The 7,500-nt window shown below is 53.5% G+C and overlaps 3 non-coding genes across 3 annotated transcripts in view; all 3 read right to left on the bottom strand.

Moving 5' to 3' along the window:
• Positions 1 to 215, bottom strand: part of LOC126434804 (large subunit ribosomal RNA) — a 4,222-nt gene extending 4,007 nt beyond the window's left edge. The window contains exon 1 of the ribosomal RNA XR_007579507.1: positions 1 to 215. This exon is cut by the window's left edge and continues 4,007 nt beyond it. This is a non-coding gene — a ribosomal RNA (large subunit ribosomal RNA).
• A 188-nt stretch (positions 216 to 403) lies between these two features.
• On the bottom strand, positions 404 to 558 carry LOC126434874 (5.8S ribosomal RNA). Its single transcript, XR_007579543.1, has one exon. It is a non-coding gene; the product is annotated as a 5.8S ribosomal RNA (ribosomal RNA).
• A 351-nt stretch (positions 559 to 909) lies between these two features.
• LOC126434765 (small subunit ribosomal RNA) lies at positions 910 to 2,819 on the bottom strand. Its single transcript, XR_007579472.1, has one exon. It is a non-coding gene; the product is annotated as a small subunit ribosomal RNA (ribosomal RNA).
• Between the last annotated feature and the right edge of the window lie 4,681 nt (positions 2,820 to 7,500).

The raw sequence follows: 7,500 nt of genomic DNA, 5'->3' as shown, positions 1-7,500 counted from the left end.
TGGCCTCATTCAAGTTGGACTTGGGCTCGGCGCGAGGCGTCGGGGTAGTGGACCCTCCCAAACACCACATGCCACGACAGGCGGCAGCCTGCGGGGTTCGGTGCTGGACTCTTCCCTGTTCGCTCGCCGCTACTGGGGGAATCCTTGTTAGTTTCTTTTCCTCCGCTTAGTAATATGCTTAAATTCAGCGGGTAGTCTCGCCTGCTCTGAGGTCGTTGTACGAGGTGTCGCACGCCACACCGCCAGCCGGCTGTGCACGCTACCGAGTAAGTACTGGTATGCGAACCGCCAGGCGACGGGCGCGCATCGCACGTTTAAGGAGGCGCGGCCGGCCCCACAGGCGGCCGCGACGCTCCCAGGTCTGCGAAGCGGGGCAAACGCCGCGCGCTTCAGTATACGTAGCCGACCCTCAGCCAGACGTGGCCCGGGAACGGAATCCATGGACCGCAATGTGCGTTCGAAACGTCGATGTTCATGTGTCCTGCAGTTCACATGTCGACGCGCAATTTGCTGCGTTCTTCATCGACCCACGAGCCGAGTGATCCACCGTCCTGGGTGATCTTTTCTTAGTTTCCACCGTCTCTTTCAAGACAGTTGCATAGGCGGGACGTAGGCGTGTGGCGGCCCCTGTTCAAGCGTTCTGTGTCCAACGGCCTCACGGCCGATGGGCGTCGTACGGCTCCACACCGGAGCGGACAGGCAGTCGGGCGAAAGTCATTCAAAACCGGCGCCAGGCGCCAGGTGCCGCAGGCCAGCCGCTCCAGCGCTTCAGCGCTCGTACCACACAACATTGGCGTTAGTTTTGAGAAGCACGCGTGGTTCCGCACGCGGCGCACGGCTACTGCGAGCCGTACAGGTAGCGTGTTGCGCGACACGACACGCACATCGAAAGACATGCAGTCTAGTCGGTAATGATCCTTCCGCAGGTTCACCTACGGAAACCTTGTTACGACTTTTACTTCCTCTAAATGATCAAGTTTGGTCATCTTTCCGGTAGCATCGGCAACGACAGAGTCAATGCCGCGTACCAGTCCGAAGACCTCACTAAATCATTCAATCGGTAGTAGCGACGGGCGGTGTGTACAAAGGGCAGGGACGTAATCAACGCGAGCTTATGACTCGCGCTTACTGGGAATTCCTCGTTCATGGGGAACAATTGCAAGCCCCAATCCCTAGCACGAAGGAGGTTCAGCGGGTTACCCCGACCTTTCGGCCTAGGAAGACACGCTGATTCCTTCAGTGTAGCGCGCGTGCGGCCCAGAACATCTAAGGGCATCACAGACCTGTTATTGCTCAATCTCGTGCGGCTAGAAGCCGCCTGTCCCTCTAAGAAGAAAAGTAATCGCTGACAGCACGAAGGATGTCACGCGACTAGTTAGCAGGCTAGAGTCTCGTTCGTTATCGGAATTAACCAGACAAATCGCTCCACCAACTAAGAACGGCCATGCACCACCACCCACCGAATCAAGAAAGAGCTATCAATCTGTCAATCCTTCCGGTGTCCGGGCCTGGTGAGGTTTCCCGTGTTGAGTCAAATTAAGCCGCAGGCTCCACTCCTGGTGGTGCCCTTCCGTCAATTCCTTTAAGTTTCAGCTTTGCAACCATACTTCCCCCGGAACCCAAAAGCTTTGGTTTCCCGGAGGCTGCCCGCCGAGTCATCGGAGGAACTGCGGCGGATCGCTGGCTGGCATCGTTTATGGTTAGAACTAGGGCGGTATCTGATCGCCTTCGAACCTCTAACTTTCGTTCTTGATTAATGAAAACATACTTGGCAAATGCTTTCGCTTCTGTTCGTCTTGCGACGATCCAAGAATTTCACCTCTAACGTCGCAATACGAATGCCCCCGCCTGTCCCTATTAATCATTACCTCGGGTTCCGAAAACCAACAAAATAGAACCGAGGTCCTATTCCATTATTCCATGCACACAGTATTCAGGCGGGCTTGCCTGCTTTAAGCACTCTAATTTGTTCAAAGTAAACGTGCCGGCCCACCGAGACACTCACTCAAGAGCACCCTGGTAGGATTGCAACGGGGTCCGCCTCGGGACGCACGAGCACGCACGAGGCGCGTCGCACGCCTTCAGCTCGCCCCACCGGCAGGACGTCCCACGATACATGCCAGTTAAACACCGACGGGCGGTGAACCAACAGCGTGGGACACAAATCCAACTACGAGCTTTTTAACCGCAACAACTTTAATATACGCTATTGGAGCTGGAATTACCGCGGCTGCTGGCACCAGACTTGCCCTCCAATAGATACTCGTTAAAGGATTTAAAGTGTACTCATTCCGATTACGGGGCCTCGGATGAGTCCCGTATCGTTATTTTTCGTCACTACCTCCCCGTGCCGGGAGTGGGTAATTTGCGCGCCTGCTGCCTTCCTTGGATGTGGTAGCCGTTTCTCAGGCTCCCTCTCCGGAATCGAACCCTGATTCCCCGTTACCCGTTACAACCATGGTAGGCGCAGAACCTACCATCGACAGTTGATAAGGCAGACATTTGAAAGATGCGTCGCCGGTACGAGGACCGTGCGATCAGCCCAAAGTTATTCAGAGTCACCAAGGCAAACGGACCGGACGAGCCGACCGATTGGTTTTGATCTAATAAAAGCGTCCCTTCCATCTCTGGTCGGGACTCTGTTTGCATGTATTAGCTCTAGAATTACCACAGTTATCCAAGTAACGTGGGTACGATCTAAGGAACCATAACTGATTTAATGAGCCATTCGCGGTTTCACCTTAATGCGGCTTGTACTGAGACATGCATGGCTTAATCTTTGAGACAAGCATATGACTACTGGCAGGATCAACCAGGGAGCTGCGTCAACTAGAGCTGAGCAGCCGGCCGCCCGGGAGTGTGTCCCGGGGGCCCGCGCGAACACGCAAGCGTCCGCTCAATTATTCTGCAAACAGGAGGAGGCTGAGCTCCCCTGCACCATACACCTCGAAACCCTCTCAGGTCCCGGCGGCGCGCAGCGCCGTCCTAAGTACTTGGTCGGGTTCGAGAGAGGCGCAATCGCCCGGAGTTTGGCGAGTAGACGCTTTAGGTGCGACCACCCGTGCTCCCAACTGAGCTTGCCGCTGCCGACAGAGGCCCGGGAGCGTGCTGTCGTGGCATTGCCGGCGGGAGACAACACGCGCCACCTACGGTGACCGGCAGCTCCAACGCCAGCGCCACAGAAGGACAAAAGCCCCACTTGGGTGCCGAAGCGAACTCTCCCAGCACAGCGCACGCGCCAACACGTCCGCACAGCTGCGATACAAACCACCTGCGAGAACCGCAGAGGCGACCGAGCAGCAGACGGCGTCGCGGCGCCGAGCGCCAGGCGGCGGCGCATCCTCAGCGCACACAGTCCTCAATCGGACCAGCACACTGCAGATGTCCACCGCGCTTCGCACCGGGCCCGCGAGGACCTACTTTGGCCGCACGGCGCCGCGTGCAGGGTGCGCCGGCGCGCAGCTGCGCCGCCTGCCGCCTCCGTCGGCCGGCGCGCCTGCCACTGGCCGCCCCCACCAGCCGGCTGTAGCGCGTGCGCCCACGCACCGCGCGGCCAGCACGCCGGGAGGCCCCCCCTCACCGGCCGGGGACGGTCCCACCCAGCCACCGCCGCGTATCGCTTCACACCCAGATGCCATTCACGTTCGTGGGCATGGTGGGTATCGCTGGAACAACCGGTTGGTAGCTCAACCGATCGTCGCCATCACTGATTCACCTCTAGCGAGAACAACCGCACCACAACGGTTTACCAGTTGTTCATTTGCGTAACGTCACCAGCAAACGTAGGCGTCCATCGCCATTTGCAAATTCAACGATTGTTGCATGCCTGTGTCAGGTGTCACGACACACTGTCTGCCCACATACACGCAACAACATGTGCACGCTTCGCGAACACGTGGAAGGTGGCCCCCGTACGTATGCGATGTCCATTGCGCGAACGACTGTCAACCGGCCTCTGTCGCATGTCGCAGATGTGGAACGCAGTGCACCATGCTATCACGGTGTGTGAGAAGAGACGACTACGTCTGACAACACGCGCCACTACATCAACAGACGGCTCATGCTGATCGCCATCCAGGGCATACCACACTGCAATCCAGCTCTTATAGGGAGACGACACGTAGCTGAGTGCACAACATTTGGACCGCATGGTTCGCCGTTGTTGGCGCAGTCGTTGTACGGTCACATGTACCACGATGTATCATTCAGTACATGAGGACCAATGTGCAGTACAGTGTGTGATTTGGACGTACAACATCAGCGGACAGTTGACACAGGCCGTACCACAGCGTAGGCTAAGTGCTTCGCCATGCGAATGCCAATGAACAACTGCAAATGCCAATGAACAACTGCAAAGGGCATTGAGCATGTACGTCCTGCTGCCATCCACATTACAGTGTATAGCTGCAAGGTGTTTAACATGAAGCGATACACTGGGGACCGGGCAGTGCGAGTAGCAAACTATATTGCGGGGGTTGCAGTTGGGCAACACTACACTAATTTAACGCGTCGTATGACAATTACAGAGCAGGTTAAGGCCCAACGTGTGTTGGGTTAAGGCCCAACGTGTGTTGGGTTAAGGCCCAACGTGTGTTGGGTTAAGGCCCAACGTGTGTTGGGTTAAGGCCCAACGTGTGTTGGGTTAAGGCCCAACGTGTGTTGGGTTAAGGCCCAACGTGTGTTGGGTTAAGGCCCAACGTGTGTTGGGTTAAGGCCCAACGTGTGTTGGGTTAAGGCCCAACGTGTGTTGGGTTAAGGCCCAACGTGTGTTGGGTTAAGGCCCAACGTGTGTTGGGTTAAGGCCCAACGTGTGTTGGGTTACAGCACAATGTGGGTTACGTTAAGGCGCAATATAGGTTACGTTAAGGCGCAATATAGGTTACGTTAAGGCGCAATATAGGTTACGTTAAGGCGCAATATAGGTTACGTTAAGGCGCAATATAGGTTACGTTAAGGCGCAATATAGGTTACGTTAAGGCGCAATATAGGTTACGTTAAGGCGCAATATAGGTTACGTTAAGGCGCAATATAGGTTACGTTAAGGCGCAATATAGGTTACGTTAAGGCGCAATATAGGTTACGTTAAGGCGCAATATAGGTTACGTTAAGGCGCAATATAGGTTACGTTAAGGCGCAATATAGGTTACGTTAAGGCGCAATATAGGTTACGTTAAGGCGCAATATAGGTTACGTTAAGGCGCAATATAGGTTACGTTAAGGCGCAATATAGGTTACGTTAAGGCGCAATATAGGTTACGTTAAGGCGCAATATAGGTTACGTTAAGGCGCAATATAGGTTAGGTTAAGGCGCAATATAGGTTACGTTAAGGCGCAATATAGGTTACGTTAAGGCGCAATACAGGTTACGTTAAGGCGCAATACAGGTTAGGTTAAGGCGCAATACAGGTTAGGTTAAGGCGCAATACAGGTTAGGTTAAGGCGCAATACAGGTTAGGTTAAGGCGCAATACAGGTTAGGTTAAGGCGCAATACAGGTTAGGTTAAGGCGCAATACAGGTTAGGTTAAGGCGCAATACAGGTTAGGTTAAGGCGCAATACAGGTTAGGTTAAGGCGCAATACAGGTTAGGTTAAGGCGCAATACAGGTTAGGTTAAGGCGCAATACAGGTTAGGTTAAGGCGCAATACAGGTTAGGTTAAGGTACGACGTAGGTTAGGTTAAGGTACGACGTAGGTTAGGTTAAGGTACGACGTAGGTTAGGTTAAGGTACGACGTAGGTTAGGTTAAGGTACGACGTAGGTTAGGTTAAGGTACGACGTAGGTTAGGTTAAGGTACGACGTAGGTTAGGTTAAGGTACGACGTAGGTTAGGTTAAGGTACGACGTAGGTTAGGTTAAGGTACGACGTAGGTTAGGTTAAGGTACGACGTAGGTTAGGTTAAGGTACGACGTAGGTTAGGTTAAGGTACGACGTAGGTTAGGTTAAGGTACGACGTAGGTTAGGTTAAGGTACGACGTAGGTTAGGTTAAGGTACGACGTAGGTTAGGTTAAGGTACGACGTAGGTTAGGTTAAGGTACGACGTAGGTTAGGTTAAGGTACGACGTAGGTTAGGTTAAGGTACGACGTAGGTTAGGTTAAGGTACGACGTAGGTTAGGTTAAGGTACGACGTAGGTTAGGTTAAGGTACGACGTAGGTTAGGTTAAGGTACGACGTAGGTTAGGTTAAGGTACGACGTAGGTTAGGTTACGGTACGACGTAGGTTAGGTTACGGTACGACGTAGGTTAGGTTACGGTACGACGTAGGTTAGGTTACGGTACGACGTAGGTTAGGTTACGGTACGACGTAGGTTAGGTTACGGTACGATATAGGTTAGGTTACGGTACGATATAGGTTAGGTTACGGTACGATATAGGTTAGGTTAAGGTACACATTGTTGTAAGGAAAGGTTTAATGGGGGGCGGGGCGGCCGGTTTGTTGATTGTGACTATAGTAAGTGGATGCCTGCGGCATCATCTGATTTGCCACGTCAGGATGCACCTTTGGCTCATGACAGGCGGCGCTCTGATTCCATGGTTGTGGCAGACCTGTGTCTTTCATTCCTGCCATTGTTTGTGTGCTGTGAGAGGAGGCAGTATTGTGATGTTGGGTGCACCCCTGTGTAGGACATGTGTGGGTGTTGGTGGCTTGGCTGAGCAATGGTGGTTGTCGGGTGGGTGGGATATTCTGTTTTCTGAGTGGACCTCCCAGTCTGGTTATGACAGTGTGGATTGTCTAATGTGGCGGAGAGGATGCACTGGGTGTTGTTCCATGCTGGTGCTTACATATTGTCTGTGTGCGTGTTACAGGCAGAGAGTAGTGCGTGATAAGGGTGTGTGGCTGACGTGTGGTTGTGATTGTGAGCAGAGTCTTTCAGCATGTATACGGACAGTTGTATACATTATCTGTATTCTGATGGCTCTATCTATTACTAATCAGCGCCGTGTATACGTTTAATCCGGTTCCAGTCGAAACTGTTGTATCTCTGTACATTAGTGACACGGCGAGCCCGCTATGTAGTTACTCGTCTCGGCAGCTTCCACCGGTGTATGGCAAATGATTATAAGGAATCAGTCTAGTCGTCAATACCGATGGTGTGACGTCACATGTCTGGGGTGGGGGACGCTGCGCCCTTCCGGTGGGTCATGGCCTAGAAAGACTCTTCCCACGCAGGGGGGCGTGGACTGTCATTGACTCTTCCGAGTAATATACTTGCCGTACGTTTTTGCGACTGCGAGTGCAACGCTCACCGGTACCGACATGGATGGAGCGCCTCCTAGCTGACCGCTCAGCATCGGCATTCGTACAGAGAGCAACGCGATCGCGTCTCTAGCTCGTAACTGGTACAGCTCGCAGCTCATGTATAGGGACAGCGGGAATGTCGCATATTGGACGTACCTCTTCATGAAACGCATGTTATAGGGGTGGATTGCACATTGCGACTGCGGGAAAAGTCCGCCGTTCATCCGCTGGAGTTGCGAGTTGGGCGGTTGGAGTGGGGC

The sequence above is a fragment of the Schistocerca serialis genome, unplaced genomic scaffold (assembly GCF_023864345.2).
Source record: "Schistocerca serialis cubense isolate TAMUIC-IGC-003099 unplaced genomic scaffold, iqSchSeri2.2 HiC_scaffold_1195, whole genome shotgun sequence".
Classification (NCBI taxonomy): domain Eukaryota; kingdom Metazoa; phylum Arthropoda; class Insecta; order Orthoptera; family Acrididae; genus Schistocerca; species Schistocerca serialis.
This window is presented reverse-complemented; position numbering and strand designations above follow the sequence as displayed.